Genomic DNA, 9,925 nt, shown 5'->3' with positions numbered 1-9,925 from the left:
AGCCAACTGCACCCGGTGTTCCCAGGTGGTCACCCTCCCAAGTACTGACCGGGCCTAGCGCTGCTTAACTTCGGTGATCGGACGAGAACCGGTGTATTCAGCCCAGTATGACAGTTGGCTGAATATAAATGGCCTAATGCCCTTATTTATAATTACGATTATTGTGCTGAACCAACTTTTAAAATGAAATTTTAAGACATATTGGCAATTAATTTATCGAAATTAATTATATATATTAGTTTCCTTAATGTTTCGTAATAGACAAGACACAGGCATCCTGCATTTATCCAATTAAACCTCAGCGAACACATTTCTTGTATGCCAACGCTTGATGAATTCAAAACTCGCTCCTTTGTAATACGAGTCCGTGTGTGAAATGATTTTTATCCTGCTGTAATGGCTCTACAATCGTAAAGGGGAAGGTGATATTGTATAGAACCTACCGAGGCACCAACTATGCTTGTCTACCTGGCCTTACGTTGCACTGTTTCTTTGGTCGGATGCATACGGTTGTATTTAGTTTCCATTGACTGTTGGTCACAGGGTATCTTACTATGTGATTCTAGTCTCAGGGTTTTTGATGATTTATTTGAACAGTTTTTTCACAATAACTCATTTCATTTCAGAGTGGCAGTTTTATGTGTATTGTAAGGTGTTCCTTATTACAATACTGTTTCCAAGTCTGTTAACAGCAAAAAAAAAAATTACATGAGCACATTTCTAAATAGACCGACTTGTGCAAGCTGTTAAACTATTTGCCTGCAGTGTAGTGATGAGTGCAAATTCATAACTTTTGTTGAAGGTTATAGAACCAACATAAGTGTTTCTATAGTGTTTGTTTCTAAAAGAAACAATTTTTGTTTAATTAGTAGCATACATTTGTTTTTTTGTATATCTGGGAAGTTTTGAAATCGTAGCTGTCAATAAGGAATTTTTTCCTTGAAATTTTGTTACTAGATGTATTCTGGTAACAGAATTTCAGTTCTGTTACATATCTATAATAAGAACACAAGGATGTGCTTATTGTAGATAAGTAACCGATCTGGTTGCAAAACTTTACATCTGCACGAAAAGCAGAAAATGCATTCAAATAAATAACAAATTGCTTTTCCCAGATGATAAATGCTATAGCAACACTGGTTTATGTACTAGGTTTTGTGATAAAAAATTGAGTGCATGCAATTCGACTGCTTTTGAAATATGTAACTGATATGGCAAAAGGAGTTCAAGTAGAAGTATTTTGACAGATGGTTATAAGAAAAAAACTCATAACTGTTTTCTTAAAAATTGGGATATATAACTTAAATTTGGTTATCAGTCAGAGACGCGTGTAAAGTTTTGTTTTGCAGAAGAATTTTTATGTGGTAGCCACCATTCGTTTTGTTTGAAATTAAGGAATATTGATGCAAAGATAATTAGATATAATTTTACTATACGTGAAATGTGGTTATCTTATTGATATGCACAATAAAATTGAACACTTAACTACACAAAAATACAGCAATTATGGTTATCATTCTGCTGTCATTTCATTTGTCATTCTTTTTGATGACTATTCAGAAGAAAGTCAGACTTTGCTTAAATGAAAATGATATCTGTTTTCTGTAGTAAACCAGTGTTATCAGAAGATTGCTCTTTTTCAAGAACTTCATTTTAAAAGATGTGCCACAATAAGTGATTTTGTTATGGCAATTTTCATAAGTTAACTTTATGGAGTACAGTATTCACAAATTATGGTCATGTATAAATCCATATACAGGCATATATGCATGTATATATTATCCTGTTTGCTATTGGTGAAAGTTTACTTGTCATGGGGATTGAAGAACCCATTTCACACTCTGGATATGTAGAAAATTAAAGTCCACCATGACAAGAAAATTGGAAGAATAGAAGCACTACAAGAATCATTTCTGCCTTTGTTTGTGGCTGCTGTTAAACTATTGATATAGCATTAGTGTTGGCATATGACACGGTAGCATAGCTACCCTTTTTCGGGCCCGGAGGCAAAGAACATGTTCGGAACCCTACTTAATTAACGAAAATTGCAAAAAGAGGAGACAGCCTAAGATGCCAGACTCCGAAAGAGCCCGGGCCCGGAGGCAATTGCCTTACCTGCCTGCATGGTAGCTATGCCACTGATATGACACAAGAAAGCAAGCTTATATAGCATTGTCAAAAAAAAAAAAAAAACCCTTCCAGTTTCACCCATCCATTCACTACAAAAGTTTGTCTAGTTCAGCCTTTAATTTATTTAAGCTGTCAACTTCCACAACGACAGATGGAAGCTTGTTCCAGTAATCAACCACCCACTGACTAAAGGAAAATTTCCTCTCATCTATTCTAAAACTGTCTTTCCTCAATTTGAATTTATGCCCCTTCAGGTGTGGAATCTGAGCAAGAGGAAGAACCCATCAGCATTGAGCTTGCTCAAACCATTCACAGCCCTATACACCTCAATAACATCGTCAATAGCATCAGCAAATATTTTTGTACTATTACAACAGTCTCTACTATTAACAGTACTAAATGTACATAATTACCTTTTGCCTCTGGCTGATATACCCTGATATATTTGTTGAATTAATATGCTAGGTACCAGGTTGAATGCTGATTGTGATACTAAACTTATGTTGAGATGATATTAGCATTAGCAAAGGCCCATGATGCAAGAAGCAAGCTGATATAGTATCAGCCAAAAAAAAAAAAAAAAAAATCTTCTAATTTCACCCATCCACTTGCTACAAATGTTTGTCTAGTTCTGCCTTGAATTTATTTAAGCTATCAACTTCTACAACAACAGATGGAATTTTGTTCCAGCAATCAACCACCCACTGGCTAAAGGCAAATTTCCGCACATCTATCCTACAACTGTCTTTCCTCAGTTTGAATTTATGCTCTCTCAGGCAATTATTCTGAACAAGAGGAAGAATCCTGTCAGCATTGAGCATGCTCAAACCATTCAATGCTTTATACACCTCAGTGAGATCACCTTGCAGGTGCCTAGTCTCCAGACACTGTAATTTGCAAAACTTAAGCCTTTCTTCGTAAGAGCAACACTTTGTTCCATTTGCTAATCTTGTTGCCCTTCTCTGTATTCATTCCAACAGCTCTACATCCTTCTTAAAATGTGGCCTCCAGACCTGTATACAGTACTCAAGGTGTGGCCTGACCATTGTCTTATATAAGGGGATAATCATCTCCTTATCCCTGCTAGTAAAATTCCTGTATATCATTGACAAGACACCATGAGCTACTCTTGAAGACCATCTCCACTGCTCAGAAAACTTCATATCTGCCTGTACAATTACCCCCAGTTCCTTTTCACTCTCTACCACTGTCAGTGTAGTACCACATAGTTGATACGTTACTCTGGGGTACTGCTTCCCATATGCCGTAGTTTACATTTGTCAATGTTAAACTTCAGTTGCCACCTGCTCAACTTTTCTAGATCTTGTTGCAGCAGCGTACTGTCAGTAGTGTCATTAACAACCCTGCTGACCTTCGTATTGTCTGGAAACTTGGACACTAAGCCTGATATACCATCATCAATATCATTAATAAATACAGAAAACAACAACGGACCCAACACTGAACCCTGGGGAACTCCACTAATAACATTAGTCTACGAAGAGCAGTGTCCATTGATTACCACTCTCTGTCTTCTCCCACTCAACCATCCCTTTATCCATAGCAGCAATTTGCCTCCAATGCCACACTGCTCCAATTTGTGCAGCAGTCTTTCATGTGCAACAGTATCAAAAGCCTTTCTAAGATCTAAATATATGATATCAAAATTATTCTTTGCATCCAGTTTCTTTGTAACCAAATCATAGTATCCAGTCAAATTGGTCAGACAAGACTTCCCCTTAATAAACCCATGATGTGTCCGAGCTATATTTGAAGTCTAGTCTAGATGATCCTGCAGTGCTTATTTAACCAGTGCCTCCATTAATTTCCCTGGAACAGAAGTTAAAATAACAGGTCTATAATTATTTGTGTTGCCCTTTGATCCTCTTTTGTGAATTGGGATCACATTTGCACATCTCCAGTCCATGGGTATCTCCCTTGAATCCAAGGAAGCTCACATAATTATGGCTAAGGGTTTGCTTACTTTGCTGTCTCCTTTAATATAACTGGATAGATTCCATCCACTCCAAGTGCCTTTTTTATGTTTATCTTCAACAATTTCTCCTCCACTTTACTCTCAGTTATTACAAGATTATCTAGCTTACTGCCAGAGTTTAATACACCTCTGGCATTCCCCTTCCTGAATAACTCCTCATGTGAATGTAGATGCAAAATATTGATTTAGTTTTTTTAGCTACCTGAGCAGGATCATCAGCAGTTGAACCATCGATATCAAGTGGCCCAATCTGATTCATCCCCTTCCTTCTAGAGTTTACATAAGTAAATAACCCTTTGCTGTTTCTCTTTGCATCCTTTGCCAAAGATATCTCGTAAACTGCCTTTGCTTGCCTAACCTCCTTTGTAACTTGGTTACAGATCAGCTTATATCTATCATAGGCTTCTGTGTCACCTGTTAATTTATATGTATCCAATGCATTTTTTTCTCTGCCACGTCTAATTAGTTCATCTGACATCCATTTAGGCCTAAATCTTGAACAATATATCTTAGTTGGTATGAAAAGAATTCAAGATTAATTCTTTGAATGCTTCCCATTCTGAATTTGCTGTTGGTAACATCATCAGTTTTTCCCACTGTATAGAATTTAAATACTGTCTCAGACCACCATAGTCACCTTTAGGAAAGCAAAAACCCTTCCCTTTATCCCTGATGGTAGTTGTCTCTTTGAGTAAATCCCACTTCAGCACACTGTGATCACTGCCACCTAGTGGTTCCTTTATCTACAGATTCTTAATGCATGAAGAATCACTACTGATAATCAGATCAAGAGTATTACTCCATCTAGTTGCCTCCCGAACATGCTTCTGTCCAAAACAATCATCCAATAAATCCACAAAAGCCTTTCTAGTGTGTGAGTGACCAATTCACAAATTCCAGTCAATATCTGAGAAATTAAAATCCCCATTATAAGACACTCTGATTTACTGGCCCACTCTATTTCTTTGCCCAATTGCTCATTATACTCATCAGAGTCACTATAACACACTCCTACTCTCAATTTTGCTTTCCTAGTGCTTATGGCACACCAAACTGACTCGACACTGCACTGTCCAGCCATGTCAACTGGCTGTACTTCCTTGGATTTTGTGTTTCTTAACCAATAGCATAACCCCCTCCTCCCTTCCTATCTTGTCTATCCTTCCTGTACACATTGTACTCCCCAAATTCCAGTTCTGCATTCCTTATATCTGTGTGAAACCACAACTCTGTTATCGCAACATTATGTGCCTTTAAAGTTTTGACCAACACCTCAAATTCATCAAATTTATTTACCAAACTCCTAGCATTGGTGTACGCACAAGTATACATGCACCTGTTTCTATTCTTAGCTACACTAACACAGCCCATGTATTTACTTGTTTCGTAATGACTCCCAGCAGTCTCTGGAATCCCTGCACCTTGATTTCCAGTCTGCTGATCATTTCAGTAGAAGCAGTGCAGGAATCACTTTCACCTCTGCCAGTGGCTACTGTTAATCTATTAGTCCTTGTATCCCTCCAAACTAGCTTTTTTCCGACCCACCTAACTCTGCCTCGATACCATCAGCAAATATTCTTGCACCCTTTCTATTTAAATGTATCCCATCCCTGTAGAAGCAGTCTCTCCTGTTAACAAGCACAGACCAGGCTGAGAAAAATTCTACCCCTTGAGCTTTGCACAGTCTCTCCAGGGCTGAATTGATCGACAAGGCTCTCATTATATACTCCCTCCTATCATGTCTGGGGAGAATTGCAGACACTTTCAAATTCAACCCTAACTCATGGCTTTTTTTCAACATTGAGCTGTACTTGTTAAGTAATTCTGCTAGTTCCCTAGTCTTAATATCATTAGTGCCAACATGTACAACAATATTACCTTTTGTGCCCTTAAAAGATGACATCTGCTCTACAACATCATCAACCTTTGGCCCTGGGAGACATACCCATATTCAGAGGCGGATTTAATGGTGGGCGCACCAGGCACGCGCCCTGGGCCCCGACTTTTGAAGGGCCCACGCAAAACCCCAACAAATTAGTTGAACATATTAGTTCAACTAATAGTTAAACTAATATGTTCAACTATTAGTTCAAAACTTTGTAATTATTATTATGCTATTATTGATTATATTATACATATATTATATTCAAATTTTATTGGAAATAAAACGTTAATAGTACATAATATTTTTTACTTATTTAAAAAAATGGTTAACTTGTATTTTTATTTTCCCTGTCTCTCTCTTTTTTTTAAGGGGCCCAATATTTTCTTCTGCGCCGGGGGCCTCAACTGACCTTAATCCGCTCCTGCCCATATTGTGTGGTAATAACTTAACAGTGAATATTTACGCTGGTTTTCAGCATTTAGATGGTCTTCACGAGTCTATGCTATGTAAATTTCATGTTTTGAATGTACAAAGAATGCCAAAATCCATATGGAAATATTGTTTACTATGTTAGAAATGAATGTATTAAAAGGTTGATTGCCGAAACTTAAAAGTACCTGCTCCTCTGCTGATTCTTACACCTCCACCCCCAGGCACTAGAAGAGAAAAATGTTTCGCGTGAAAAATTCTAATTTTACTTGTGCTCTTTGACAGTGCTTAATACTTATAGAAACGTCACTGAAAGTATCTCCTGTAAAATTTAAATTCTGATAACCTTGATTTTAAAAATTTTCAATACAGCTTTCAATACTCTTTCTATGCATTCGGTGAAATTTAGAACAATTTCAAATTTTCACGTTGTAAGTGCAAGTTTACAGATGCAGACATAACTTAACTTGTTGAGTGTTGAGTATGCATGCAAGGTTTTGGTATTTTGAGTTCTTTATTCACTAAATTTGACATAGCCTCTATCTTAGAAATATTTCTGCATGCATCCAATATGCACTTGGAAAGTCATTAAATATAAATATAATTTATATTTAATGACTTTAAATAAATTTAAAAATGACTTTAAATTTTAAGTCATTAAATATAATATTTATATTAAGACTTCCACAATATTGTGGTAGTCTTAATGTAAATATTTCACATTTTCAATCAAAGTTTATTTTAACAGATTTTTGCAGATTGTTAGGTAAAATATAGAAAATTAAGTTTTTCACATAAAATATGTGTTGGAAAATGGCTGTAATATGGTTGTAAGCTATAATTCATTCAATATATGTTTGCACACCAAAATTCTTCAGTACTTTTGGTGGTCTTGATTTTTTTTATAAGCTACAGAAATTTCATGTTTTGCCAATACAAGGAACATTTATTCTCAAATTAATGTACTGCTTGTCATGCAAATATTACAAATTTTCTACAATTGAAAATTTTAAGAAACAATGAGCACTCATCCCACAGTCATAAAAAATTGTTGCCATCACAAGTTTGCCAACAGATGGATTAATGAAGTCTTGCAAATTTAGGCTGTGGTGCGGCATTCCCTTGCCTTTTCCTAAGCAGAAATGCTTCATGGATGAAATGCTTGATAATTGTGCTGCTGCAGTCATTAAAATGAAATGAAATTTAACTGCTTTGGTTACAATAGCATCCACGGACTCTTAAATATTAAGACAATTTTTTGTTATTATTATTGTGTGTGTGTGTGACCAAGTAAAGTGCTTACGTGCGTCTGCATCTTTTTATGTTTCTTTTCGATTGAATGGTTCTAGTACGTGCCCTTAGAGAGAGAGCTTTGTAGATTACATTCGTTGGTTTGGTGTTCTGTGAGTATGACTTATTGCCAAATTACATTCATGGACATAAGCATATCACTTCCCCTTTCACTTTCCCTTTTCATTAAAAAAATGAAATTGAAAAAATGCAAAACAATCTGTACTTTTCACCAGTTAAGAAACAAAATTCAAAAATTATTGGGGCTTTTAAAAAAATGGCTAACCTCTCTCCAATGAAAGTGAAGTATTAGTAGTGGCAAATGATGCAAGAAAACAAGCTTATCATCAGCAAAAAAAAAAAAAAAAAACCTTCCCACATCACCTATCCATCCCCTCCAATAATTTATCTAGTTTTTCGTTGAATTTATTCAAACTACCCACCTCCACAACAACAGATTGAAGTTGAAAAGGTTGTTTGCACCTCAGCAACTCTTTGTGAAGGTATTCACAATATGAGATATAATTAAATGATGCATGTATACTACCTGGGTAGTAGAAATGATGGAAGTGCATTACCCATGCATAAACAACCTTTTCATACTCTTAGACATTTAGTGAAGAAATATTTTTACATTAACAGATGGAAGTTTGGTCCAACAATCAACCACCCAATGGCTGAAGGCAAACTTCTGCACATCTATTCTGCAACCTTCCTTCCTCAGTTTGAATTTATGCCCCCTTACATGTGTAGTCTGAGCAAGAGGAAAAATGCCAACAGCTTGAGCTTGCTCAATCCATTCAAGACCTTAAATGCCTCGATCAGATCCCTGTGTAGTTGCCTAGTTTCCAGATGCTGAAATTTGCAGAACTGAAATCTTTCTTGGTAAGACCATCCTTTTGTTCCCTTCACTAATTTCGTTGCCCTTCACTGTACCTCTATGCCCTTCTTAAAATGAAACACAATGTTCAACCATCATGACTTGTGGCGTGGCTATCAGTAGGCAGTCCAATACATTGAGTGGCTACTGAAGAACCTGTAAAACAAAGAAGACTGATCTGTGGGATCAGTTTTTCCATTTACTGGTATAAGTGATAATAGATATGTAGTGTATATTGATGTAGTCAGGCTAGACAATTATGTGAATATAATTTTTAATGGTAAATTCTGATGTTGGAATGTACTGTTTTCATTCTACCAAATCTCATTTTCCAAGTTATTTTTTTCAGTTAAGTATTACCAATAAATAAATAATAATATTATTAATTATTATTTGTAATAATAATTAATAATAATAACCAACTGGTGTGTAACCCCCCCCCTCCCAATCAGAGAGAAATAATAATAATCTTTGGCTGAAATACTGAATGAGTTATTCAGGAAGAGAAAAGGACATTTTCAGTTATTTAACTTAATATATTTGAGAATTCTATTCAAAATAAAGAATTCTATTCTATTATAAAGAATTATGCGATAACTGCTTTTTGGGGGGTTTAATACATATTGACTTAAAGTTACGTTACCAATTGAAAGTTTTCTTCCGAACTACCACTTGATCACTCACTTGCTCCTTTAGATACAATATATTCATTCACCGCTCAATATAAGGCTTCGCTGCTTATTGTTTTCAATATTGATGAATGCAAATGTGTCTTAAGTTTCTGTCAATGACAGAAACCAAGGCATGCTACTGCAAGACAGAAAAATTAGGCCTATGCCTGAGTTTTCTAAGTCTTGAAAAATTATCATGGAAGGGTGTTGGGAGTACTGCTTTTGGTTGGGGTTGTTCCCAGAATGACCTACCAATTGGGTGCTACAACACTCAGGGTAGTGGAGAATAAAAGAAACCTGGTGATAGTTCGGTCCAACATGTGATTCTTTGAGCAGTGCAGATGGCTTGCTGAGATGGCTCGTTCTATCGATGATGTGTTGTATGGGAACCTTGGTAGGGGGGATGGGGAAATGACCGCCCTATTGTATGGAGCAGTGGTTGGTTCGCATCTTGAATGCTAAGTACAGGTCTAGTGGTCTCATTCTGGAAGGGATATTGGATCTGCTGAATTGGGTACAGAGAAGGATAACAGAATTGGTCAAAAACACAAAGGGGTAGTTAGGGCTTTGAATGTATTCTGTTGTCACTAGAGACCACCTGCTATCTACTGAGGGGTCAGATGGCCCTGAAATTATCTGTCATA

The 9,925-nt window shown here is 36.4% G+C and overlaps 1 non-coding gene across 1 annotated transcript; it reads right to left on the bottom strand.

The window, feature by feature from the left end:
- LOC150084869 (5S ribosomal RNA) lies at window positions 1-119 on the bottom strand. Its single transcript, XR_016547131.1, has one exon. It is a non-coding gene; the product is annotated as a 5S ribosomal RNA (ribosomal RNA).
- Between the last annotated feature and the right edge of the window lie 9,806 nt (window positions 120-9,925).

The sequence above is a fragment of the Mastigoproctus giganteus genome, chromosome 6 (genome assembly GCF_048544385.1).
Source record: "Mastigoproctus giganteus isolate SK-2022 chromosome 6, ASM4854438v1, whole genome shotgun sequence".
Taxonomy (NCBI): Eukaryota; Metazoa; Arthropoda; class Arachnida; order Uropygi; family Thelyphonidae; genus Mastigoproctus; species Mastigoproctus giganteus.
The sequence above is the reverse complement of the archived record's forward strand: the minus strand, read 5'-3'. Positions and strand labels throughout refer to the sequence as shown.